Source organism: Papilio polytes, unplaced genomic scaffold, assembly GCF_000836215.1.
Source record: "Papilio polytes unplaced genomic scaffold, Ppol_1.0 DF823510.1, whole genome shotgun sequence".
In the NCBI taxonomy this organism is placed as follows: domain Eukaryota; kingdom Metazoa; phylum Arthropoda; class Insecta; order Lepidoptera; family Papilionidae; genus Papilio; species Papilio polytes.
Window position 1 is genome coordinate 593,528 of NW_013525694.1, and position 26,890 is coordinate 620,417.

Consider the following 26,890-nt stretch of genomic DNA (forward strand, 5'->3'; position numbering starts at 1 on the left):
CAAACAAAATACACTAAAAACAAAACATTCTCAAAAAAACAGTACACTAAAAAGTAACGAAATAATTCCTTGAAAATAGTAAACCTACCTTTTTGTGACTGGTATGTCTATATTGTACAATTATTATTACTTTGAAGTCGGTGTCAGTCAATGTAGATTCATTACTTAATTGTTACTATACTTTCAATTGTCAATTGTTATGGTAAAAATGTGGAAACCCTTACGTAGAAATATCACTACATACCTTGGCTGACACCGAGATCAAAGTAATAATAATTGTACAATATAGACATACCAGTCACAATAAGGTAGGTTTACTATTTTCAAGGAATTATTTCGTTACTTTTTAGTGTACTGTTTTTTTGAGAATGTTTTGTTTTTAGTGTATTTTGTTTTGTTTTTAGTGTATTTTGTTTGGAAGTCGGTTTTGTTTTGTTACATTCTGGAAATAATGGCGCAATACTTACATAACTAACTACAAAAGAAAAAAAGTCAATCTCCAATTCTTGTTATAAATTTATTCTTAAACTAACTGTCGCCCGCGACTCCGTCCGCGCGGAATTAAAAAGAAGCAAAAAGCCTTTGTGTTCATCCAGACCATCCTCTGCATCTATGCCAAATTTGATCGTGATCAGTTCTGTAGTAGAGGCTACAAACTCTAACAAACCTTCATCTATGCGTGCATCAATCTAAACATTCGCATTTATAATGTTTATAGTATTTTGTTTTTGTGAATTCCTTATGAATATTAAACGCAGTATGGGAAGTCATTGGCTCCTTTAATACATGGAATTAACCTGGTAAAGAAACCAAGGACATATAATTAAACAAAATACAGACGTATAATAATTAAAAAAAATTATGGGCAATGTATTTGTAAATTTATATGCGAACTGTATTGTGTTTTTGTATAAATAAATAAATGTGTATTATATTGTTATTTATTAGTAAGTTTATTTAAGTTCTTAATAACAAGGAACGTTGAGATTTATTAGTAATCCATTACGTTGGTCTTCGGTAAGGTCCGTCCGTTAGTTATCATACGAGTTACCGTATTGCTTTCTCTCAAGAAGCTCAGTAGTGGAATTACGTTAAAGAACACCATTACACTTATCGCCTTTATTGATGACATCTTCTAATGAGCGTCAAATCCAACGCAATCGGTAAAAGCAATCACAATTTATAAATAAACGTCTATAATTCGACGACACGACACGGATGTGAAAGATTTTAATAAATCGCCGACGATAACAAACGCCGTAGCACACCGACCAGTTAGGGAACCTTTGACAAAAGAGAATTAACAGTACATATTTCTTGTCTCGCCTGTCGATGGGGCGACAGCGCATGGAATTAATTTGGCATTATTCAAATATCGAATGGGTTTCAACATTCTCCGGGTATTGTGGACGTATGCAAATTAAGATATAACCTGTCTAAATTTTTTTGTTGAAAAGAAATTCGTAAACGTTAATGCTTCTTGAAGTCCAGATAAATTGATGCTATTTGTTTCGACTGATTGGGATCTTCGGAGGATGTATTTTTCTTGATTGTTTTCGTCGAACCCTTGCCGATGGAGGCAGAAATGAAAAGCACGATGGATTGCGGATAGGCAATTTATCAAGACCCTAGTTCGATCTCCCGCTAAACTTAAAAGCTTATGATACTCTAAATTCTGTAATAGCTATCACATGTAACTCAGAGTTATTGTATCTGGTAAATGCTCGTATTATAATACTAGCTGTTCCCGTGCGACTTTATCCGCATGGAATTATGAAAATTTTATTTTATTTTTTATATTTGTCAAATTATCAATAACAAATGTCAAAATGACATGACATGATGACAACCTTGCTTCCTTGATGTTGGCAGCAACTTATGGTCTCTTTCCTGTAGTATTTCTTCACTTTAGTAATAGTTTAATGGCGTTAAAATATAAAGCCTAAAGCGTGACGTAAATGTAAGGCTTTTTTTATTTAAAAAAAAGAATTATTCAAGAATATGCTGTAATTGCTGATATCTTAGGCAACAAAGAAGTGTGTTTACGCTTTATTATAATAGTATAGATTATGGTCATAAATTTTGAAGTAAATCATATGCATAAGTCTGGGTTATTTCTTCTACTTATAACAATAACGGCTGACATTAGATATTGTAACTCAATAACCTCAGATGACACATTACAATGTAGGCCATATTTTAAAGCGTTTTTGCAATATTTCTCCCGCGGCCGGTTCATTTGTTAGACGGCGTTGCGCGTCCACGATTTATTCGCCGGGAATATTATCTCCCTTCAATGTGAACGGAGTAGGATGTGTGCATATTAATGGGTTGAGGCCGGTTCATTCATATTTTACACGGGCAAATAGATTATGTCTAATAATTGGACGCGCGTCAAGCTCGCTGTTGCGGTAATGCGGTCATAAGTCAGACGGTGCTGGGCGCGCGTGTATCCGGAACAATCTGGTACAATCCGGACAATGTGTCCGGCTCGACGCACCCGGATGATGGATGAGCCGGTTATGAGACTGGATTGTCTGAAGCTCGCATTGCACTTCTGCCTGATTTAGAACGCACTTTGACACCTTCCCATAGATTTATTAGATGGACAACATTCTGACGACTGTACTGCCGGATTTTACTGGATCAGCTAAACTGAAATTTTATTATATGCTTTACTGATTTTAAGTCCTAATAGTCACAATGTAGAGTAAAGTCATTTTTTTATACATTTAAGGCTTCTACGTAAAATGTTATCGGTTGTTGACATCGCCTTATTAGCATACAAAATCCATATATTATACAAGTGTCATATTAGCAATACTATAAAATTTATTGTACACTAAGGATATGTGTTTATTAATTTTATTATTGTTATTCGTAAAATATTTGATATTTGCATTACGAATATCATTTCCTTTTTAAAAAATATTAGAAACTAGCTGTTCCCGTGCGGCTTCATCCGCATGAAATTATGAAAATTTTATTTTATTGTTTACATTTGTCACATTATCAATAGCAAATGTCAAAATGACATGACATGACAAACCTTAGCAATCTTTCTTGATGTTGGCAGCAACTTATAGTCTCTTTCCCACATTAGGGATTTTATCCAAAATATTTAGACCCTAAGTTTAACGGCGTGAAAATATATAGCCTAAAGCACGACGTAAGTGTAGGGCTTTTTATTAAAGAAAGAAATATTTAAAAATATGCTGTAATTGCTGACATCTTAGACAACAAAGAAGTGTGTGTTTACGCTTTATTATAAATACTATAGATAGATGTCGATGAACATTTGATTTTATACACAAATATTATAATCGAAGATGTCTTTATCTGTATCTACCTCTCCAAAGTATAAATAAAAATATATAACGTCATCTTATCGCCGATTACGTTGTAAATTACCATAATTCTGTCTTATTAAAAGCATGCTTATTTAATTTATGCTACGTTTTAACTAAAGATCTTTCACAAATCTTGACATTTAACAAAATCGTGTTCAGGCAGAACATTAGTTGCGAATATTACATATAGGAAATGAATTCCGATAACCATCAAATCAAGATAACAAAGACATTTTTCTCAGCCAGTATTGTAGTTTGTATGTACTTTTTTTTAATTTCGATTTTACGTGTCTCTACTGAGATACAAACTGAGAGGGGAAGCGAGTACACCCAAGGCAGGAATTTGATTAACAACGTAATGAAATTAATAACAACGGAGCAAAGTGACGCGTGTTCCGCTCTTGACAAACGATGGTGTGTAATATCATACAGGGTAATAACGACGGGATAGTCCGGGACGCGCTTGCCGTCTTCTTAATTACAATAGTGCATTACTTTAAGATAAACATCTAATAGTTAATTATTGTCACCCTAAAGCACATTTCCAATGCTATGACGAATTCCTGTCAAATTGCAAGTGAATGGTCTCTTTGAGTAATTCGAAAAATGATATACTTCACAGTCTCAATACTGAAACGACATCTAAATATGTAACAGTGTCTTAAATGATACGGTCATTCTATTAAATTGACGTCGGTCTGTTTGTAAGCGGCACTGACAAGGTGAAGTATTTAAGATCATTTTAGTTAGATATTAAAAAAATAGTCCATGGTTTGACGAGCACGACAACGGATCTATAATCATGGACACCAGCGCAACACTGGAATTATGTAAAACGTCACCCCATAAAGCACGACATAACAGTATCACGGCGACTTAGATCATAGCGCGACGTCGTTGGATTTACAATGTGCACTCGCTAGGGGAAACGAGATCGTCCCTGCTCCGCGCCGATAAATCTGCCGCGTTTGCCTCGCCAGCGGTAAATAACGGAGGGATTTCCGCGTGCGATGCGCAGGCGCATAAATCTGCGCGGTATTGTGATATTGTGCTGCCATTATGGGACCCGGGGAGGCGCGCCGCATAAATACGCGCCAGTGTTGCGAGCCTAATGTCTGCGCGTTTCACCTGTGTAACCATGTCCAGGCATGTGTCAGTGTCGGCTTGTTTATTATTGAAAATAACCTCTAAACTTCCGCAGAAATAGATACTCAATGAGCATACAAAACTACAAGTAACAACGCGTAAGTCAATCGATAGGAATAAAGGCGACACAATCGATATGAAATTTAAATACTGGCAACTAAGCGCTTTAAAGTCGCACGGTCGATCTGTCATCGCTTTCGCGCGTCCTAATAGGGCGGGAAACGATCGCGATGCTACACGTGTTGTAGGCGAAATTACCATTATTATCGATCATCTAGCGCGAGGCTCGTAACGACCCTCAATAGGCGCGATCCCGTCGCGAATCTTATCGTGGACGCCGCGCCGGAGCGAATGGATGACCGTGTCCCGTTACCAACGATGGCGCGCGCCGTATTTGCTTTTTTTCTTCAAGTTTTATACGCTAGTTGACAGAACATTACTATTTTATTATAGACTTCGTCTTATTATAGCGTTATAGTTATTGCTGAAACAAAAAAAAATGTTAAGTATTATTACTACGTTATGGACGAGAGTTGTAACGAATATGAAATCAGCCTTATTCGACATTATACATTATGATGCAAAGTTAATATAGTTTGTAAAGCGGCCAACAAATCTCAGTTTAATCACAGTCCATCTGCTGAATGATGCCCATCTCCACAATGATAGCCCCCACATGCAGCGCCTCACAGAAAATTGAATTGTAATTGCTTTTCTAGAGAAATTTTAAACTGACGTCTTTTGATTCCACCTTCGTTGTTCGGATACGCGTCCAACGCGAGCATACAGATTGCATATTAACTGAATTGAATCTGCATTACCTCAGCAATTTATATTTTCATTAAATCACCATTGAGCGTAGGTGCTTATATCCGAACGTGTGATTAATGTGGTGCGTCTGGTCGTTTAGCTCGTTCGATGCGAATTATTGAGACCGCTTTGTTACTGTGTCAGCTCGAAGCTAATTTTATTTAGTGTCCGTGAAATGAACGCTTTTGTTTCGTTCTCGCGCTCGCCTATCATTCGCATTGAAATGTTTAATGTGAAACAGGCTTTATATCGTTTTGCAGTTATCCAGTTTAACGATGTAGATGTAGCGATTTTGGAATATCATATCGATATGGATGGTGACTTTATCTGATACTTTAACGACGTTTTGCTCTTAACCTTATCAACTTGCTTGCTGACTTATTTTACGTTAACAATGTACTATTACGTTAACAAGATACTATTTAAATATATGGATCTTATTTTTTTGTTTTTGCATTAGGCTCATAAAATGATATCTATTATATCATACTAATATTATAAATGTGAAAGTTGAAACCTAAACTGCGGATCTCTATAAAATTTGGCATACGTGTAGATGATAATCTGGAAGAACACATAGGCTACTTGGTTTTGTTTATTTTTAATAACAAGCAGACGGAGTCGCGGGCGAAAGCTAGTTTAAAATAAAGTTATTGTGAAACAGCTTGTGCGATCTGTAATTTATGAACACCAATATTGATATATTTTCAAATAACTTGAGTTTAAATTCTAGTCAATTTTATTATTAACTTGAACCCGCAACCAATGTAAATATAACCTTTAAAGTCTATTGTTTTTAAACCACAACTTTGGTATATTCAGAAAATTTTACTAAAATTTGTATCAAAATCACTTGATATTTAGAAACATGTTTGTAATGGATGATATAGATTATTCAATACGAGCACACTTGTCGAACATAAACAGCATCGGTTATCAGGCCGGGGCGGGGTCCCGTTGTTTCTCGCATTGCGAATGCAGTCCTGGTTCCCAATACGAATTATATCTCGGCCGGCGGTCGTGTGTACTGACCTTTACACGACTCCCTGTAACTCGCTCATGAACCTCTAGCGCCATACACTAAAATGACGCTTTGTTATGCTGATGTATTATGGAAATGTTACAGTTATTGAATGTGAAACGAATTCTAAGACTACTATAGTTTCAAAATATAGATTTTGAGTATACTGCATATATCTAAGATGGATGGAGAGCCACTTTTATGCTCTAACTTGTAAGTCATCTTTTAAATACGTTTAGAAAATTGAACTACGTATGATCTGTTAAGCCTTTATTGACAACAACAACACTTAGTATCTTGCTTATTTTATTTTCTTCAAATAATGTTCCTAACCGGTGTTATATTGATGATTAGGAGGATAATGATTACTATATTTATTTACTATACCGCGTGAAATAAAAAAAAAACAAAAATGAGTAGCCTATGTGTTCTTTAAGACTATCCCCTACATTTATACCAAATTTTTATAAAATTTGGATTGAAAATGAAATTTTATAAAATGCATTGATCCATCCATCTAAACTTTCGCATTTATAATATTAGAAAGATAGTCGAAACCCGAAACATAATCTTGTATGAAATGGTGCAATATAAAATCTCCCGCTGGTTTAATAACACAACTAATTACATAGTATCGTGCAGCATTTTAGTGGCTCAACAGTCCCAGCGCGAAAGTGGATAAATGTGTCTGCTTTATTTACCGACGGTGTCGTTTTCTCTATGTTTTATTAGATTCTCGCGGCTACAGGTTTGCTTCATACGTCTATAATCCGCGGACTTTATTTCATTGCTCTGTGTCTGACAAGCTGGAATTCTGCATTATGCAAATTGAACTGAACCGTTGATTTGTAAATTGTAAACGCGATGGGTGCATTCTTGGTAACATATTATATACTAGTTATTGCTCGCGATCTCGTCCGCGTGAAATCAAAAAAATAACAAAAAGTATAGTCTATGTTACTCAGTGATAACATAAAAACTCTCCTCTTTATAATATTAATATGGACTACGATTATTGTTTTATATGAAACTTATCTTGCAAGGGAGTGGCATTAATTTCGTTTAGGTGAAAAATTAAAATCGCCCAAGATGACTTTACACATTTAAATCATCTAGTTATCAAAGGCAGGATATGTGTTACATATTGTGATATAAAAAGTCTTTAAGTTGGGATTATTCCCAACCGTCACCCCGATTTGTCCCCACGTAGGGACAGATGAGAATAAAAAGTTCCATCCGTTCTACCTTTTGCGACGAGAGAACGACGAACTTATTGCATTTCATGACAGTTCCATCTGTCACATTGGTGATAGTGGGACTAAAAGGTGAGACGGATGAAACTTTTTATTATCACGTGGGGACAGAGCATGATGACGGTTGGGAATAATTCTTCAGTTGCGGTATGCCAATAACTCATTAGGGCTGGCACAAATGGTTCGTAAAATGAGGTCCGCATCGTTTGTGGAAAGCAAGTAATCGCGCGCTTATTACGACGGACCTCGCCCCGTGAGAACGCGACGCTACTGCCTCTAGTGGTGGACATTTTGTCTGAGATATTAGAATCAAACATGTAGGTTAAATAGTTTAGATATATTTAAAGAAGTTGTTTTTTGTAGTGTGTTGAAATCGGTATTGGCTGATTTTATTTAATTATCGCACCGCGTAAACATTTAAAACAACCTGAAAGAGCGAACGAAAGTTCATTGTCACAATAGATCGAGGAGTTTAGGTAAGTACAAGGGCTAAAATGAATTCCTTTGGATATATTGCATTAAAATTTAAAAATCTAGTATTATCGAGAAAATTTATTTATAGATGATGGTAAAGAACATCACTAACTTCTCTACATTTCCTGTGAGATGGCAACGCAATTTTAGTTTAATTACATCCGCTGTATTGGTGAGCTCGTTGTCAACACTTTCATTACATCCACCATTGCACCGGGACGAAGAGTAGTACCATTGCATATGTATAATACTGAGTATAACTAAGTATTGAAATAACAATATCACAAAGTAAATTTTAGATTGATGGAGTTTTCTGATTAAACGACTGCATGGATCGCGATGAAATTTGGTAGAGATATAAAGCAAAGTATGGAAGAACACATAGGTTCCTTTTTTACTAATTTCGCGAGGACGGAGTCGGGCTAAAGCTAAAGTTTTTGCAAAAAAATCGCCTCAATCTTATCAGTGGCAAAATAAAATGTATACTTTTGCAAACATTGCTATCTGGTCGGAAAATTGTTATGTATACACATATATTAAATTACATAATACGCATATCTATTATATAAAATAGAATTATCAAGAATCATTAATTACGTAATGATACTTTTTTGTAAGTTGTTTATAAATTGTTGGATACAAAAAATAATTGGATGTGTTTTTATATCAGCCACACACTGGAATAAGATGATTACTTTTATATGAACACGTGTTTTAAAAGTACAATAATTTAGTTTTACTTTATAGTAATCAGTGATTTAAGATAAATAAAATTATATGCATTATACTTTACTTACAGATTCGATTTTGTTAATGTCCTTTATAAAATTGCACAAATATTATTAACTACAAAGGAATAAAATACAACTGTTATCGTACGCAACGTTCATAAACGCACAGAAAGGCGTGAAATAGACATTTCTTTGGTTATTAGCATAAGTTATGGTCTCGCTCGTGATAACGTTCATAAGGGCGAAAGAGATGAATGGTGTCATAAATCTCGCTGAAAATATTCAAGCTGCAGCGGAGTTAGAATCCAGGTCCCTTCCGGAGAACGAGTCGCCGTAGACTTTCTCACAGGCGAGATTGGTGTTGATAAAAAGCTTTTGGTGTCAGCTGTTGAGATTGTACCGGGCGGACCTGCAAGCGCGTGTACTGCACCTATCTACCCGACACGGGCCATGGGCTAAGCAAACACTACGATAGAATGGCCCAAATGATAAGCGACGTTGTGATATTTAAAGCACAAAAACATTTGTAAAACCTAAACTATCCTCTATGATGATAAAATAAGAAACAAAAAGATATGATTGAACTACGTTACTAAATAGTTCGATGACTAACGATCGCCTGATAATTCAAATAAGATTAATTATAATGGTGTTTGTTTTAGGTCCTGGGTCTGGAGGTTTATAATGTAACGGATATAAACATGGGTGTCGCTAGAGGAGAACTGGGTGGGGGCTGGTGCTTCCTCTAGAGAATCTGAATGTAAAATACTACTTTGAATAATCATGAACACATTGTTAGCGGCCTCCTCGAGCTGCCTTTGAATATAACCACTGCAATAATTTAAATGTAGGTATAGTATCGTTGCGGTCGCTGTCACTGATGATTTGTGTAATCTTACTTCTTACTAATATTGTGAATGCGAAAGTTTACATGGATGGATGGATGTTTGTTAGAGTTTGTAGCCTAAATTGCTGAACGTAGAGGAAAGTCTAGAAGAACACATAGGCTACTCACTTTTGTTTTTTTTAATTCCACGCGTACGGAGTCGCATCCGAAAGCTAGTTTTGTATAAATTACATATGTACGCATAATCGTTTAACTTGCGCCATACCCCATTTACCTTTCACCGCGGAGAGATATTGTCCGTGCAGCCGCGATCCTACGCCTCATTACCATATACTGTGGCCGTGACAGCGGCGCAATTAACTATCTGTTTATTGTTGTTGAATTATAAACGTTGCGTGCTATCACTCCTGTATATGGCTTAGTTCGCTTGGCTTGGTTAACTCGCCCGATGGGAAAGCGACCCGGCCTCATATCGAGACTCGCACTGATATATACAAATGCTACATTATAATGATCATCCTGTTTGAAAATAGAATCCGGGAATTAAGCAAATGTTGGTGGTTATGATTGGTTCTTGTAAGTATAACAAAAAAGAAGGGAAAATCGCTATTGGGATTAGTAATTTTGAGACAACGAAACGCGACCAAAATGTGTTTTGTTCTCAGAATTGATCTCAGAGTACACGGAGTCAAATTTTCATGATTCTTGATATGACTTCCGTTTATATAGGCTTCAAAACTTTTTATTATTTTGCTGGTTATTGGCATTATATCTAATCTAAATATTGCATCTTTATATTATTTTATTTTTATTCGCTTGTGTGAATTATACTTGCCACTAACGCATAGTATGCGACACGCCCCGTACTCACAATAACTCTGCGCCCGCGCACCTACCATTACCGTTTATCAGTGTATGACGCCCGCGTGTGAAATTATAAATGGCAACTCCATGGTGAAAATGAGTTATTCATTAACGAAGATAATAGCATCGAAAAGTACACGATGTACTTTACTTAGGGGCTTTATTTAACAGATGCTAAGGCAAACAGTCGATAAGCGATGAAGCAAATTTAGGCAATGCGTCGCAAGGAAATAGTAGCAAGGCGATTGCTTAAAAGTAAGCTATTATATATTTTTTTCGCACATTAAATGAAGTTTAGCATTCAGGAATTAAGTGTAGGATCACTTGTATTCAGATAATTCATTCAGATGCTATTATTTTATCTTCTAGCATGTGACATTTTAGTAACATTAGGATTCTATTGAATTACTAGTTTTCGCCCGCGACTCCTTCCGCGTGGTATTAAAAAATAACAAAAGTGAGTAGTCTATGTGTCCTTCCAGACCATCCTCTACATCTGTACCAAATTTCATCAAAATCTGTTCAGCCGTAAACGGCTAAAGGCCTAAAGGCTACAAACTCTAACAAATATCCATCCATCCAACTAAACTTTCGCATTTACAATATTAGTATGATTAGTATGAAGATGATTAAAATAAATACAATGTTATTTTGTTAAAATAACCAAGTGAAGGGAGTGTACGTGCGAGCCTGAACATTCTGTGAATCCTACAGCCTAATACAAATGTCAATTTGGTTTACAATGTTTATTGTCGGTGTGATTGTGCAACGAAGAGATCCAGCGCCAGACAACTGTTTGGTATTTAAATCATCTGATCAGCTGATCACCGGCCAACCTTTCACGATGTTTACATAAAACACAGGAGGGCTAGTACGTGCACTTGTTGGCCCTTTCTATTATTGCTTATATAAACCCACGCGACTGACTCCGAGATGAGATATGGCTGAAATTTATATTATTTTGTATTGTTATTATTAATACTATACTAATATTTAAAAGAGAAAATATTTGCATTTTTGGATTTTTGTATATACCTATTGAAATAACTCATAAATGATTGGTTGTGATTTAAAAATCTTTCGCTATTAAAAAGCAACGTTATCACATAGTAACATAGGCTGTGTTTTTACAATTTTTTTAATTACACGCGGGCATATATTCCTTTTGCCTTTGATTTTGAAGTTTTATTGAAGTAAGTATCTCTAAGTAAAAGACTTATTATTCCGTCTCTCGCTTTATTTTATTATTAAACATCAAATTATGAGGTTTTTTTCTTACGATTTAAACTAGTTAATGCTGCATATTATAATCACAACACTAATTTAACATCAATATATAAAAAAAACCTAGGGCCAGTCCCACCAAATTGTAAATTGTCTAATAACAATCCAACGTGTAAAATATGTGGTGAAAATATCGAAGTTTACCTTATCTGACAGTGACGTAATTTTGAAGCTATAGCTCTATCAGCCAGTGTTGGGACTGGCCCTTAATATAATTGCGAATATGGTATCACGAGAAGTATTGTACAAACGTGAATCGACGTATGATAATGAAGTGCGCGCCAACAATTTATTATCCAGTCGCAGTCGCTACGGGCCGGTACCGGTGTATCGAATAAAACCTTCATTTTAGTACACACGATGCTTGTAAAGTGTTTATGTCCTCACGATATTTTAGATGAACACAATTGTCTTGTCCCTACCATATACGATTGTGTTCAAGGAAGCATTGTCTAAGCTTATGATGGTAATCAACTTTATGGTTACCCTGTAGGATGTCCTTTATAGTTAACCTTTTTGTTTGTCTATTGCACTTTTATACTAAGTAGTGAGCTATTCTTTTAACCACTACCGAATTTAAAGGAAAGGATGGGAAGGGAAACTGGATTTGACAGCAACTTTTTTTGGCAGCAGTCGCTTCGCTATGTCCATAAGTGATTGCTTGGTCATTTGCTACCGTCATACTTCAAACTAATTTTATAAATGCGAAAGTTTAGTTGGATGGTTGAATGTTTGTTAGAGTTTTTAGCCTAAATGACTGTACTAATTTCGATAAAATTTGGTATAGATGTAGAGGATAGTCTAGAAGAGCACATAGACTACTCACTTTTGTTTAAGTTAATTTCAAGCAGGCGGAGTCGCGGGCGAAAACTAATATGGTATAAAAAGAAGTATTCTAACATCAATCGATTCAAGTGTGGTAAATCGTCTGCGCAATAAACTTTTAAATCTGTTCACATGCAGTCGACGTGTCGATACTAATATCGAAGATCATTTATAGATACAACGATATACCGAGTTCGCCTCCTAACAAGAGACACTAACATTGACAAATGACTTGTATGCGCCGCGCAATCGACATTATAAAAAACGTAAAAAAAAACGAAAGCCGTATCGCATCTGAACTGTTGGAGATATCTTCGAGTTGTTTTTTTGTCGATCGTGATAACGCGAGTGTTCACGGATGTCGTAATTAGTCTGTCATTAAGTCGAAAGTGTTCTTATCTTGGCGACCGATCGTTGTACGTAGCGACGAGCGGGATGACGAGTATCACTTCACCAGTTATGTTCTCCTGGTAACTTTTCATTATTCTCTTCCTTAAGTGATTATTTAGTGCTTTTCTCATAATGAATAATAAATACTCTACAACTATTTGGACAGGAGATATCAGCAATTTACATTTAAAATTATACTCTCCTGGGAGCTCAATTTGTTAAGGTTAGGCTTTGGCCATGGTGACGACTTTTCCGCACTCTATACGAAGGAATAATGTTAAGATTGGATATGACTAAATAAACTCTCACTCTCTGGTATATTGAGCTATATGCTTACCCTTTATTAATTCGCATCATCAACATCAACACGTAAAACCTTTATTTCGTGAGTGTATTGAACGGTGACGAATTTGCGAAAGAAAATTTGTCGAATGCGTGACTATGAGGCGTGTACGGCGCGGAGTGTTAACATGCGCATATATCACGGTACACCTGCTAGGCCCCGCCCATTGGGACCCTCTCCCCTCTCCCCGCCGGTCTATTCTTCCGCTGCACCATCAAGCTAACCCAAGTTAACATTTAAAGTTGAGACGTCGCCGAGCACGGACGTCATTATTACCAAGGCATTTTGTTACGTCTGAAGCTTTGAAATTGTGTGTTCTGTGCAGAAACTTGAATGGTTTAAAACTTTTTGTGGTCATCAGTGTTTTGTTGAAGATAAACAAGTAAGTTAATTTTTGACGGATTGTTTCAACTAAACTATTTTCTAAGTTAGAAATAAGTGATTACATTATACGAATGTAATGTCCTTTGACTTACTATTGAATGTTGATAAATTGTCAGTGGCTTATGTGGTTTTAGCTTATTTTTTATTATTTTTTTTAATGCTTTGTAGAAAAACAAAAGTTTATTATGATGATTCGTAGCCTTTTAAAAATGATGAACTACTTAGTGTTTTATTATTATGTATGTTGTATTGCGAAGTTTGTCGTGCGATAAAGAAATTAAAACACAAAAAATGACATACATTTTATTTACTTAAGTAAGTCTTGTGCCTTAAAACTTACAATGAGTTTGTATTCTGACTGGCAAGGACTTGTTGAATGTTTAGGGGCGGTAACTTTTTTTACGCAAGCGCAGTTTCTTAAGTTTTGATCAACAGGCTAGTCATAAAATCATCGTATTCAATGAAAGAGGTTACATAGATACATTTAAAAAGAAAATAGTTTCATATTTTATTTTAATAAGATAGAATTGTTTTTAATGAGTCTTTTATAAAGTTTTGAGTGCTTTTGGGGTAAATTATGTAACAACATTGCGTGTTTACACTTACAGGTTGATTATGATGTAAACTGTTGTTAGTTTGAGAGAAAGTTGTTATGGATAAGCGTTCTACGATTACTATAAATGTAATGATTATATACGTAATAGCGGTAAACACTGCAAATGGTAGAGATATGAGTTTATTGTAACATTTTAAAGATGAATATACTATTGGATAATAGAATCAAATTCCGTGTTCATCTTAGATTTTATTATTATACTACTTTTAAACGGTAATTTTGCTTGGAAATCTTGTTTTGTTTAAAACATGCCTATTACACTATTTCTTGTGTTAATCTTACAAGGCATATACATTACCCGTTTTCGCCCGCGATTCCGTCCACGTGGAATTAAAAAAAAGTAAAGTAGTTTTTTCAGACTACGTTCTACATCTATGCAAAATTTCATTAAGATCCTGTCAGCCTATTTAGGCTACAAACTCTAACAAACATCCATCCATCTAAACTTTCGCATTTATAACATTAGTAAGATTTATTAGTATTTAAAAAAGGTTAAAGTAGATTGTAATATAGTCTAGAGTTCAAATCTATTATGATTATAAAGCAACTCGACAAATTTAGACGTATCCAAAACATTGATAATCTAAAACCATTTTGTGAATATATTTTAATTATTTTGAATTAAAATTATTAATAGCATTGTTGGTCGAAGTATTTTACAGCAAGTCTCAGTTTAGCTCCTGTTTTCTAAGTTAATTACTAGTGAAAATAATAAAAATGATAGAGGATTTCTTTATTAATTAGGATACCTAGGTAGTCTGACACGCTATATCGATGTCCTAGCAGATAGCGCGGAAACTGTGACGCCAAAGACCCGCTGCTAGTGTCCGCGCCGCGCACAAATGCTTCATTGTTTATGAACAATGAATACGATGTTACAATACCGCTGTACTGTTAATTTACGTGTTTAATTTGTTTTTGGTTCCAAGATTTGCGTTACAACTATCTTACTTTTTACTAATAATAAATGCGAAAGTTTAGATGGATGGATGTTTGTTAGAGTTTGTAGCCTAAACTGCTGCACGGATGTTGATGAAATTTAGCATACATGTATGGGAACCGTAACTATTCCCGGGATTAAAAGTAGCCTATGTGTTCTACCAGACTATGCCCTAAACCTGTGCCAAATTTCATGGAGATCCGTTCAGCCGTTTAGGCTACAAACGCTAACAAACATCCATCCATCCATCTAAACTTTCGCATTTATAATATTAGTAAGATTGTAAGTATTTTCTGTCTTTCTTATGGGCAGTGACGAAAGCAATAAAAAAAAATCCTTAGCCACAAGGTGCTACTATATGATAAGCTTGTAAACGATTCGTTTTCTAATGTTGCATCGTGACAAACGCATTGAGGTACTAATGAATACGGGTACAAGTGCAACCAGCAAAGTTCCTTCAGCTCACAGCTCTCAGATTTCATTGATATCAATTAAAACTCTCCCAGAACAATACTAATTGGATTCAAGATAATGTATAAATGACAATTACTTGACTACTAGTTGATGTGTCTAGTCTTATCACTATGTTTTTATTTGTCTTTTTCACTTGCTAAAATTATTTCCTTTAGTCATCGTCAATGGATATATTTAAACAAGCAAAGTAACATATAAGACATATGTAGTTTCTTTTTCATCCATAGTTTTTTCAAGGTTTTTACGTAATATCTAAAATAATAATATTTGAACACGCTATCTAATAAATATTATAATAATAGTTGCCACTAGAAATTCCAATTAAGAAAAGGCGTGGGCCGTCGGGAACACTGCAAATCGCATGACTTGTGTGCTTTTCTTTGCTCGTAGGCGGGACATGTTGCATGCAATAGTTTATTGATATTGAATCTCCATTGATGTAACACATGTGTGACAATCGCTATCTCTATCATGCCAGTTGAAAATAATAGTAAAATCGAGTAAAAGACTAATAAAAAATGATAACAAGAAATTCAAGCCATCTGATAGCTTTTCGATTGAAATGTTAAAAATATAGGAAAATATTTAGAGAAAGCCTAAGATCATTCTAATTCGTCGTTCACTAATTAGTCCGCGTTGGATCGCGAACGGGATAGTTAGCAAGTACGCTTAAGCAAGTCCATGCCTTTAACCTCTTTAACAGCTCCAACGTGACTCTCAGCCAGAATCTCGACTGCTGATCTCAAATCACGGCCTAACTGGACCGACTTAATGTGTCGTTGATTTTACAAGACTGTTCTGTCTACGTTTCAATGTCTATACCGTATACAGGTTGTTCGGAAATTCGGTTTTCTAAACCTCCTGTATTACCCTTATTACTTCTTTTATAAAACAAAATTCACTCATGTGTTTATGTTTGATTTTTGTGGTGCTGTATTATTTGTATAATTTTTTGCCATAGTTATATTGAGACAGAAATAACCACTTTAAAGATAGCCGTGAAAATAATCTGATTAGATAAGTGTCAATTTTGTACTTTACAAAAAACCCATAACATATTTTTTCATAGACATCGGACCATATTTGTACATTTTTATGTAGGAAACTAGCTGTTGCCCGCGACTTTGTCCACGCAATATTAAGATAAAAAAGTAGTCTATAATATGCCCGTCTACGTCAGCTACCTTTCAGGAAAAGTTCGGTCGAAATCGGCCCAGCCGTTTCACAGATTACCCGGTAAAAACGCGGCTTACCGACAGACAGACAGACAAAAAGTTTTGAAATGCGATTTCCGTTATCAGCAACGCAAATACATTATCTTCCCGAAATCTAAAATTTTTCTTTTGATATAATATTACAAACAGACACTCCAATTTTGTGTCATGATAATTATAATCAAAATCACTGAGTAATCATACACTTATTAAAATCGATACACACCTAATGAACTGCTGCGAAGACGGGAAGTCTTCAATTACATTTAATATTGGCTCAAATTCGCACTCTAGTGTGTGTGTTTGCGTGTGTATGAGTAACATCCGGCGCGGGCGCAGGACATCTGTCCCGGCCACTTATCGCCAGTTGATGTCATCCTTGATCATTGTATCTTTGTTGCACTTATCAAACTGTTTTATCACTTTGCGGCACTTTCACGACTCTTTGATGTAATGTCTCGAGGAATGTGAACTGACCGACTGATAGAATGAATGAACTGATTGATATTTAAGAATGGTAATAAAGTAAGTTCGAATGGAACGTTCTGGATCTTTTAGATAATGTGCGTTCGTTCTGGATGTGTGGTAAAGTTAATAAGATGTATTTAATGTTTTAAAGATACGAAAACTTGTGTAAAATAGTAAAATATTAGGTCAAGTAATTAATATTGGCTTTGAAGCTTCACATATGAGTATAATTGATAACAAGCTTGTAGGAGAAGAAAAAATCGTAAATTGTCGACAATTTGTTGAGGAGTTAACAAAATCAAAACTTAATTGAGTTTAATCAAATACACGAGGTTTTATAAATTTAATACCGGAGACTTTGTTTATGAACTGCAAATAATCAAAGTTTATTTGCACAGTGTTCGAGGTTTTAAATAATGACACTTAATTTTACTTGGGGACTCGTTAAATCAAATATGCAGGGACTTATAATATTAAAGCTTATTTATTTATTTGTTGCTTTTTGAGTAAGACGTAATACTTCTTAGGTGGATGATGTTTAGACGACATTTTTCGAGTTAACCAATACCAAGTAACACAATAAAAGGATTTCGTTGGGATATCAGATCTTCGTAATTTAAAGCTTAATTTTTGGTTAACTGTCCTGATATTTCTTTATAATATATTGCTCATAAATTTATCGTTGTGCTAATGTGACGATACATCGTGTAGTAATAACGGATACCTTCATTGCGCAGTATGTCGCAAGCGAACATTACTTGTACGCAGACGTTCTATGCATTTGTAAATGTTAGACATGATTTGTTGATAATTAATTCTGAAGCAGTATCATTTATAAATCCGACTTGGTAAGTAAAGGTAGCGACATGTCTATACTTTCTACTGTCACGCCACTATTTATGCTTTCAAATTAACAACGTTATATTCCCTGGATAAATGGAGTGGTTCTTAGAGAAATGTCAACGATGTTGTTAATAATTTATAGATTTTATGTGCTATTTTATGTAAACAGCCATATGTAAATTACTACTCGATTATGTAGCACGTTGATTCTTTAATATTGTCTTAAAATGATACCAATTCTACTTCTAAATGTTTATTAATGAAACTGTAATCTTTAAGTTACAAAATAACTTAAAGATTACAGTTTTGATTTTCCAATCTTTCCTTTTTCGGTAATATTTTGGAACTCACAACAAAGTTCGTGATGAGTATCGTAATTCTGTTTGAATAATTAAGTAATGCGAAATGCTCTTTATCTAAATTGAAATTGTCATTATTGATAGATAACCCATTGATGTTCTCAAGTCGTATCCTCCACTCTTGTTATTTGGCGATGTCCAGCTATTATTTCCTCAGATAAACGATAGAGCAATGAATGTGTACTAACTAGTGACGGCGGTGTTATTTATGACGGACGATAACATCGACACGGACTTGTCAATCATGCACAATGCACGCACGCTTCGACCACAACTTGTCAGTGAACGATCATATGAAACTGAACCTTCCCACCTTATGATAGAGGTTAAATTTGATGGACTTGGTTATGGAATCGGTGTAGTACAGCATGCAGCAACGGTCATCCATCATTCATAGTCCCGGCAGCGTAACGAGTCTTTATTCGAACTGAAGATGCGTCTGAGACGGTTCTTACACCCTCCCGCGACGAACACTCTTTTCCTTCTTATTGATGGATCACGAGTTTGTGAGTTTATCGCCGTAGAATATACATCTTGATAAACGTCCATCCGCCACATCTCTTGTTGCCTATTTTCATGCCGGACGGAAGAGTTATGTGTCAGAATGATTTAAATAATAATGGATACAATCTCGTAAACATTGAAACTTAGTTTGGTTTGGTTTAAAGGTTTATGTGTAGTGTTGTTTATCTATTTATATTCTCAGACTTTACCAAGTGCACTTGAGGATGGGCACCGAGCGGGTTTTAGTGAGTTAGTATCACATAACCCTGTATTTCCCTGTAGTAGGTTTGGTATCTTTCTAAGATTTCCAGCCGATAACGATAAAAAAATAGTTAAATGTAGATTGCGGTCTCAAACTCATCCGAAACTAAAATAGTGGTCTTCAAATTCTCTTAATTTAATATTGACGTCATACTTAAGGTTACTTATAAGATAAATAAAGATGTTCTTCATACGACATTAAGTCAAGCGAGGCACTAGTTTTTACATAAACTACTAATAGTGAATCAATAAAAAAGATTGGCAGTGACGGTTTTATCGTTAAAAGCCAAGTTGACTAACTTTTTTCATGAGCACAAAAAGCGAAATGTAGAAAAAACTAGGCGCGATTACTTCATGTGTTTTTTATCTTGTTCTTACAACTGATAGTAATCTCGTAATCTATATACATAAAATAAATGTAACAACAGTCTCAAGATAATGGAAGTAGAGTTTTGTATAAAATATGTTAATAATTTTAAAATTCCATTGTCAACGCCATCTTTTGATCTCGCATCGCCTATTCTTACATAAAGCACAACTTTGTAGTTCTTCCTTTCATCTATAATGGGTACGTGAAAGGCTTCCCAATCAGATAGTTGGCATAACTGAATAGCTAATGCTGCCCCCACCTGATAAGCGGAGTTACCGCACGTGAGTCCTACAAACTAACGACGTCCGATCTTATCTCCGGTGACGTTTCAATACACCATCCAGCAGTCGTTTGCTGACGAGATGAACGACCTGCCTGTCAATTCAATCGATTTACTGATGTCATTTCAATCGCAAACCGTTCGGATACACGGTACGTGCAGATTTAAGTAGCTGAAGATTGGATAAGATGCCGTTGAATGTATCCGATCGAATGTTTGATTCACATTTAACCTTGAATTTAACTAGTGACAGGTGGAATTTGTATGCTATTTAGAATGTCCTCTTTATATTTTATGGTTAGATGCGTTCTCAATATTTTTAGTGTAACTAAAAAACCGTGTGCTACCGCGTATCAAAAAAAAAGATCCCGAATTGTCTTAAAGATGTGAAATACTGTAATGCGAGGACACACGGATGCCTCTCTCGGCAGCAAAGATAACATCGCACTTTCTTTTGCAATGTGCGCAAATCTTGCCTTTAGAATGCCTTGCATACTCGTACAGCGACCTAAACTATGCAATTATATGATGCTCATATACATCGTCTCGAGTTATTTTTTTTAAATATTCATGTTTTAAATTAAAGAATTACTTCTTAAAACGAGTTTATCCTTTTGTGCTTAGTAAGCGTCCTTTATGATTTCGTATTTCCTTGTCTCGCTTTCAAATTAAATTCTAAATGACATCACGAGTGTCGGCTATGATTTCACTATTGAATGCCTTCGTTAATTCTTTTTTTTTGTGGTTATCAGAACGTTGAGTTGTAATTCTAAAAATGCCGTAGCACGTACATAGTTACACGTACACGTATTATAGTTTACAAATGTTTATTAATTACGTGATTAGGAATATTATGAGAATTAAAACAGTTCTCCTATGTTTTTCTTCTTCGATCTGTTGGTACTTTGTGGCTATTGGTAAATAGAAGCGACCAGTTTTGTTGTTGAATACCCAGATGTATCTCAAAAACTGTTTAACGTCGTAAAATTATTTACCTACATGATTCAAGGCTTTGTCGACATGTAGGAGCCGAAACGTGTGTGTAAAGCCAAAGTATGAAATAAACGTATATCGTGACGTAATGTTTAGTACAACATAATCCGTAATCTTGCACTCAGTGTACATGATTAACGACTAACCATCGTTCGCTGGCGTCTCAAACGAACGGATCGACAATATTGTCTCATTTATTGCTAATGATCTATTGACCATCGCATCTGTACGTGTGTGTGTACCTTGACACAACTTTCTAACATAAGTAGTCGATGAATTTAGTTGTCTTGATGTATGTTTAACAATTGATATGTTTTACATATACAACACTAGCTTTTGCCTGCGACTTCGTCCGAGTGGAATTAAAAAAAACAAAAGTGAATAGCATATGTGTTATCCAGTCTATCCTCTACATGTATGCCAAATTTCATAGAAATCCGTCCAACCGTTTAGGCTACAAACTAACAAACATCCATTCATCCATCTTAACTTTCGCATTTATAATATTAGTATGAAGTATGATTTTACTTTGTGAGATTGTTTAAGTTGTTATTGGAATAAATACCTACAAATATACAAAGAGTAATCTAAACAACGGCATCGTTTTCCTTTAATGTTTCTTTTTAATTATTTAGAATCTGTATAACATTTTGTTATTACCAGCCAATGTTTATATGAGGTACACAACTAAGTATGTCAGACTTTGGTTTACTTTAAAAGTAAACGAAATCACACGTACTGCGAGATGTTCTCAAACTTTTCCATAAACACACGTTGTACATTCGTAACGTGTAATTTTACAAAAACGTAATAATACACGAGTGGATTGCTGTGATTGGGCCCCGGTCGATGGTACCCGAGCTATCGCTACAAATTACTCAATAACATTCTCCCTATTGATTCTACAAACTGTTGTAGATGCAACGGGGTCTCAAATTCGTGATCAGACCAACGCTAGAAATAACAATACGCCCTACTATTGATAATTTTATACCAAAACTGTTGCTATTCAAACAAATCATTTTTTTTAAACACCAATAGTTTTCCTTTAACAAACTACAATATAACTAAGTTTTTTTTAATTTTCCGCGGACGGTGTCACGGGTTAAGAAGTGAATGCAAAAAATCATCGCAAGCATAAATTAAAGATTTCTATAAAAGACGGTGAAGATTTTTTACAATTCACACTGCCGTATATAAATATAATGGAGGTTTTATATAATTTATGAGTGCCAGATAAGGTAAACACTCGAAACGTATTTTATCAACAAAACACTGTTTGACTCACCGAAAATAAACTCTTTCCGATAATTCTTTATCTATGCCCCGATAAGACTTTCTAATTTCGTTTTTATTTTACTTACGAATAAATCATATCAATGCTTATAATAAAATAAAAACATTTTGATTTCTTTTGATTCTTTGAGATAAGTTTATCAATCTATACTATTATAATAAAGCGTAAACACACACACTTTTTTGTTGCCTAAGGTGTCAGCAATTACAGCATATTTTTGAATAATTCTTTTTTTTAATAAAAAGCCTTACACTTACGTCATTCTTTAGGCTATATATTTTAACGCCATTAAACTTTGGGGGTAAATATTTTGGATAAAAGCCCTAATGTGCGAGAGAGACCATAAGTTGCTGCCAACATCAAGGAAGCAAGAATGTCATCATGATGTATCATTTTGACATTTGTAATTGATAATTTGACGGATGTAAACAATAAATTAAAATTTTCATAATTTCATGCGGATGAAGTCGCACGAGAGCAGCTAGTCCTTAATATAAACGCTGTGCAATTTGCAAAAACGTTTGCAAATTGCATTTGTTTGTGTACTAAGAAAGCTTCTACAAAATTAATCATTATTTTCTTCCGTATCATGCAGTTTTGGTGCACATATTGAATTTTACGGCATGCTGTCGGCATTGGCTTCATTAATAATATTACGACGTATATCGTTGCACTATTTCACTGAGCCCCGTCCGGAATTAATTTCATAGTTGGTCCGGCGAGGCTGTAATTATCGTGTTGATTCCGCCCGTAATGAAGATATCGGCTCATCTCATTTATTGCAATAATGAAATATAGAAATATTCGAACGACGGATTTTACTACCTTAAGCTAGAGCCAAGATTGCACGGGGTATATTGAAGCTATCTGTTTTATTGTCTTGTAAACTTTAATGGTATCTATAGGTGGTTTAGAAGTTATTGATTTCAAACAAGTTATTATGCAATTTATAATAACTAGAATTCTAGTTCGCATGGAATTGTAAAAGTAGAAGTAACAAGCCTATGTTTTTTACAGACTTTCTCTACATCTATGCCAAATTTCATGCAAACCATAAGTAGGTTAGGAGACAAACTCTAACAAACATCCACTAATCCATTTAAACTTTTGCATTTGTAATATTACTAAGATAATTTAGAAGACTATAAATGCTCTGAGCATAGTGACTGATTTTATGGATTTAGTTGCGCATCCAATCGACAATGTTATAGAATTCCATGGCTTCTAGAAACGTCGCCAACGTTTTCCGTTCTCTCGGGACGTGCATAAAAAATCGATCATAGACACTTTTTGTCGCCGATCCAGTAATTACTCGACTGTTGATCCTGTTTCTATGCTGGAATGTATAGCTGGAACTTGTTAGATTTACTGACCTGTGTTACCATGTTAATTAAATAACAAACCAATGAAATTCTCTTGACTGAATTATTAAAAACATAATTTATTCTCAGGTACAGCAGATCCAAGCCGCATGGGTAACTTTGTGTGAACCACGTGACATAAATGTAAGTACTTTTACCTAAATGTAAATAATTTTTGGGTCCCATATGTCACTTCTTTCAACCTATTCGATTTGACAACATTATTTTCTTTAAACATTTCTACATTGTTACCTTTTATGCGATAAAATAATGAAAATTCTTTTATCTTTTTACATAAAAAATGCATTAATGTGGTTGCAATTACATCATAAAACTAGCAGTGGGCCCCTGCTCCTCTCGTGTAAATACCTCTGTTTATTGACTATAAATATCGGCTCTCGTTTCATGTTGAACGGGTTTTATTCTGTCTTTAACGGTTTAGATGCATCATGATCCGTTCCTGTATATGTTAAAGCTGTCATATAAAATCTATAAATAGTTGCAGCTCGAACAGAACTTATCTTACACTATCGCCCGCGACTCCGTCCGCCCGAAATTAAAAAAAAAAACAAATGCAAGTAGCCTATGTGTTCTTCCAGACTATGCTCTACATCTATGCCAAATTTAATCGAAATCAGAGCAATTGTTTAGGCTAAAAACTTTAAAAAACATCCATTCATCTAAACTTTCGCATTTACGTATGATATGATATATTAGTATGTTGTGGATTAAATTAAGGTGCCGAAAGCCTAATTCTAAGTTGTCTCCCATCAGAATTGACTTCATTTACAGTCTCTAAGTTCGATCGCGAACTGCAACTTTGTGAAGAAATCCACAATAAGTTTGTCAAGGACCAAACAATGATTCTGAGTGTGGCTGTAAAAAGATCTTCTGAAAGATGACTCTGTTTATAATTTTTGCAAGTGAAGCTTTTTGAGTACATCTATTTCTTAATGTACGTCTGTATAAGTTTAATATTAATTGATAATAGGTTCATTATAAATTCTTTAATAAGACACCCCATAGTGTATATTGTGAGACGCCTCATTACGTGATTTCGCCACGGTGTAATTAAGACTCGTTAATGTAAGAAACATCGTTCGGACACAATTATAAGTTAGTTTGCATTGTGATGGTGACTTGCGTGTTTTAACATTTAATTATACGATCGCTTCTATTTTAATAATAGTGACTTAAACCGTTATATTTTAATTTAATCAATCTACCTTTAAAATGTTGCTCAAAATTTAATGGAATATTTCGATTTCGAGTAATGTTTTTTTACATCCCGCACGTAAATTGCGTTTGTGCAACTAAGTTCATTATACGGCTAATAAACATTTCTCATGTCTCACAAACTATTGCAATAAATAATGAGACGTTTGTAATACTATTATCTCGACCGCATACTGATCTCGATCTGAGTCGTCCGATTCGATATCGGAATCATTCTATCTCATTCACTCGAATGATCATAGTTGTATGTTAGAGGGGAATGGTGTCGACGATTCCTGGTATGTTTCGTGATGTAATTATTGCTGGCTAATGAGCGACTGGAGTTCTCGGAAGGGTAATCTGCTAAGGATTAAGCCGGCTTACGAAATCAGCAATTTCGATTTATGTATTGAACATTCATGTAATTGATTGTATGAATGTCAATAATTACGTGAATGTTCAGTGTCATTTATGAACACTGTTGTGTTTCGTTTAAAGATAATGTAAGATCGTTGAAAGACAGTAAACTAGGACTTGTTTTCCCTTCATGTGCAAGAACATAAATAAACTGATTCCCTTTTCATCCCTTGTCATAATTTTCCAATAGCTTTATCTCTTCACCGTTTTACATAAACCTTAATGATCTATAAGTATCTATAATATAAGTATACTAATATAATAAAGCGTAAACACACACTTCTTTGTTGCCTAAGATGTCAGCAATTACAGCATATTTTTGAATAATACCTATTTTAATAAATAGTCCTACAATTGCGTCACGTTTTAGGGTATATATTTTAACGCCATTAAACTTAGGGGGTAAATATTTTTGATAAAAACCCTGTGGGAAAGAGACCATAAGTTGCTGCCAACATCAAGGAAGCGAGGTTGTCATCATGTCATGTCATTTGCTATTGATAATATGACAAATGTAAATAATAAAATAAAATTTTCATAATTTCATGCGGATGAAGCCGCACGCGAACAGCCAGTAATTTATAAAGGCTATATTTCCAATACGAGTTATTCATTCGTATCCTATATCGCGATTCCTTGCCAGTTATCGCGCCATCTACCACCGATGTCCAGACCCGCCCCCTGCAAGCCAAACTCAATTATACGTTTCGATACTGACCGCCGACACCAAATGTATATCTACGCATAACTTACTGGTTCATTTTGAGTCTATATATACAGTCTTGTAGTATTCATGTTTAGAATTCCCGTCTTCAACATATCGTTGCTGAAATATTTTTACTTCCAGTCTTCCATACTTGCCGATCAATCAGATAGTATTTTAATAAGAAGAATAAGAAAAAGAATATTTTTATAGCACACTAAGGTTAATTACATCAACCATTGTTGCCTTGACGACTTAACTAGCATTCCTGTTTTTAATTAGCCAAGGACTTCCCTCACAAAGTGATTCAATTTTGGTCAGAAACAAAAACAAAATTAACTGTTATTTATTAGTTTTAACAAGTAAAATAAAAAAAAATGTATATATATATTTACATGTTTTTCTTTTCCTCTCTCTTTAGTGGCTATGAAGAAGGACATCATATCCGTATTCCCTAGTCTTTTTCCCTAGTCCCTAGTCTTTTTAAAATCTGAGCAAAAGGTTTTTGTTTTTTAAAATCCAGCTCTCATTACGGATATTAAAAATTTGTAATTTTAAATGTACATTTGGAATTAATAATGGCATAATTAGAAGATTATAATCAGAATGTAACTCAACAAGTTGAGTTTTGATTCTGTTTATAAAAGGGTCATACAGAAAATGTTGCAGTTATATTTGGTTGATTCCATTATGTGATTAAAATATTCTTACTTTATAAAATACATGACAAGACGTGTAATTTTTGCAGAGAATGTAAATAATATAATATTACATTATAATGGAGCTTGCAGGTTTGTAAGAGGCGTATCAAATTGTGAGATTCTATTTGCGATTGCTCTTCCGAGGCCAGACA

General features: G+C 34.8%; 1 protein-coding gene across 9 annotated transcripts in view; it reads left to right on the forward strand.

Annotated features, from left to right (window-relative positions):
- Positions 1-26,890, forward strand: part of LOC106104644 (protein N-terminal asparagine amidohydrolase) — a 65,340-nt gene that overhangs the window by 22,074 nt on the left and 16,376 nt on the right. For 7 of the 9 annotated variants that reach the window (XM_013284751.1, XM_013284758.1, XM_013284753.1 and 4 more), the window contains one exon: positions 23,793-23,846. The gene's annotated coding sequence lies outside the window, so the exon portion shown is untranslated. Of the gene's footprint in view, positions 1-13,566; positions 13,721-23,792; positions 23,847-26,890 lie in introns of those variants that run through there. The other 2 variants (XM_013284750.1, XM_013284756.1) reach the window with 1 other exon arrangement.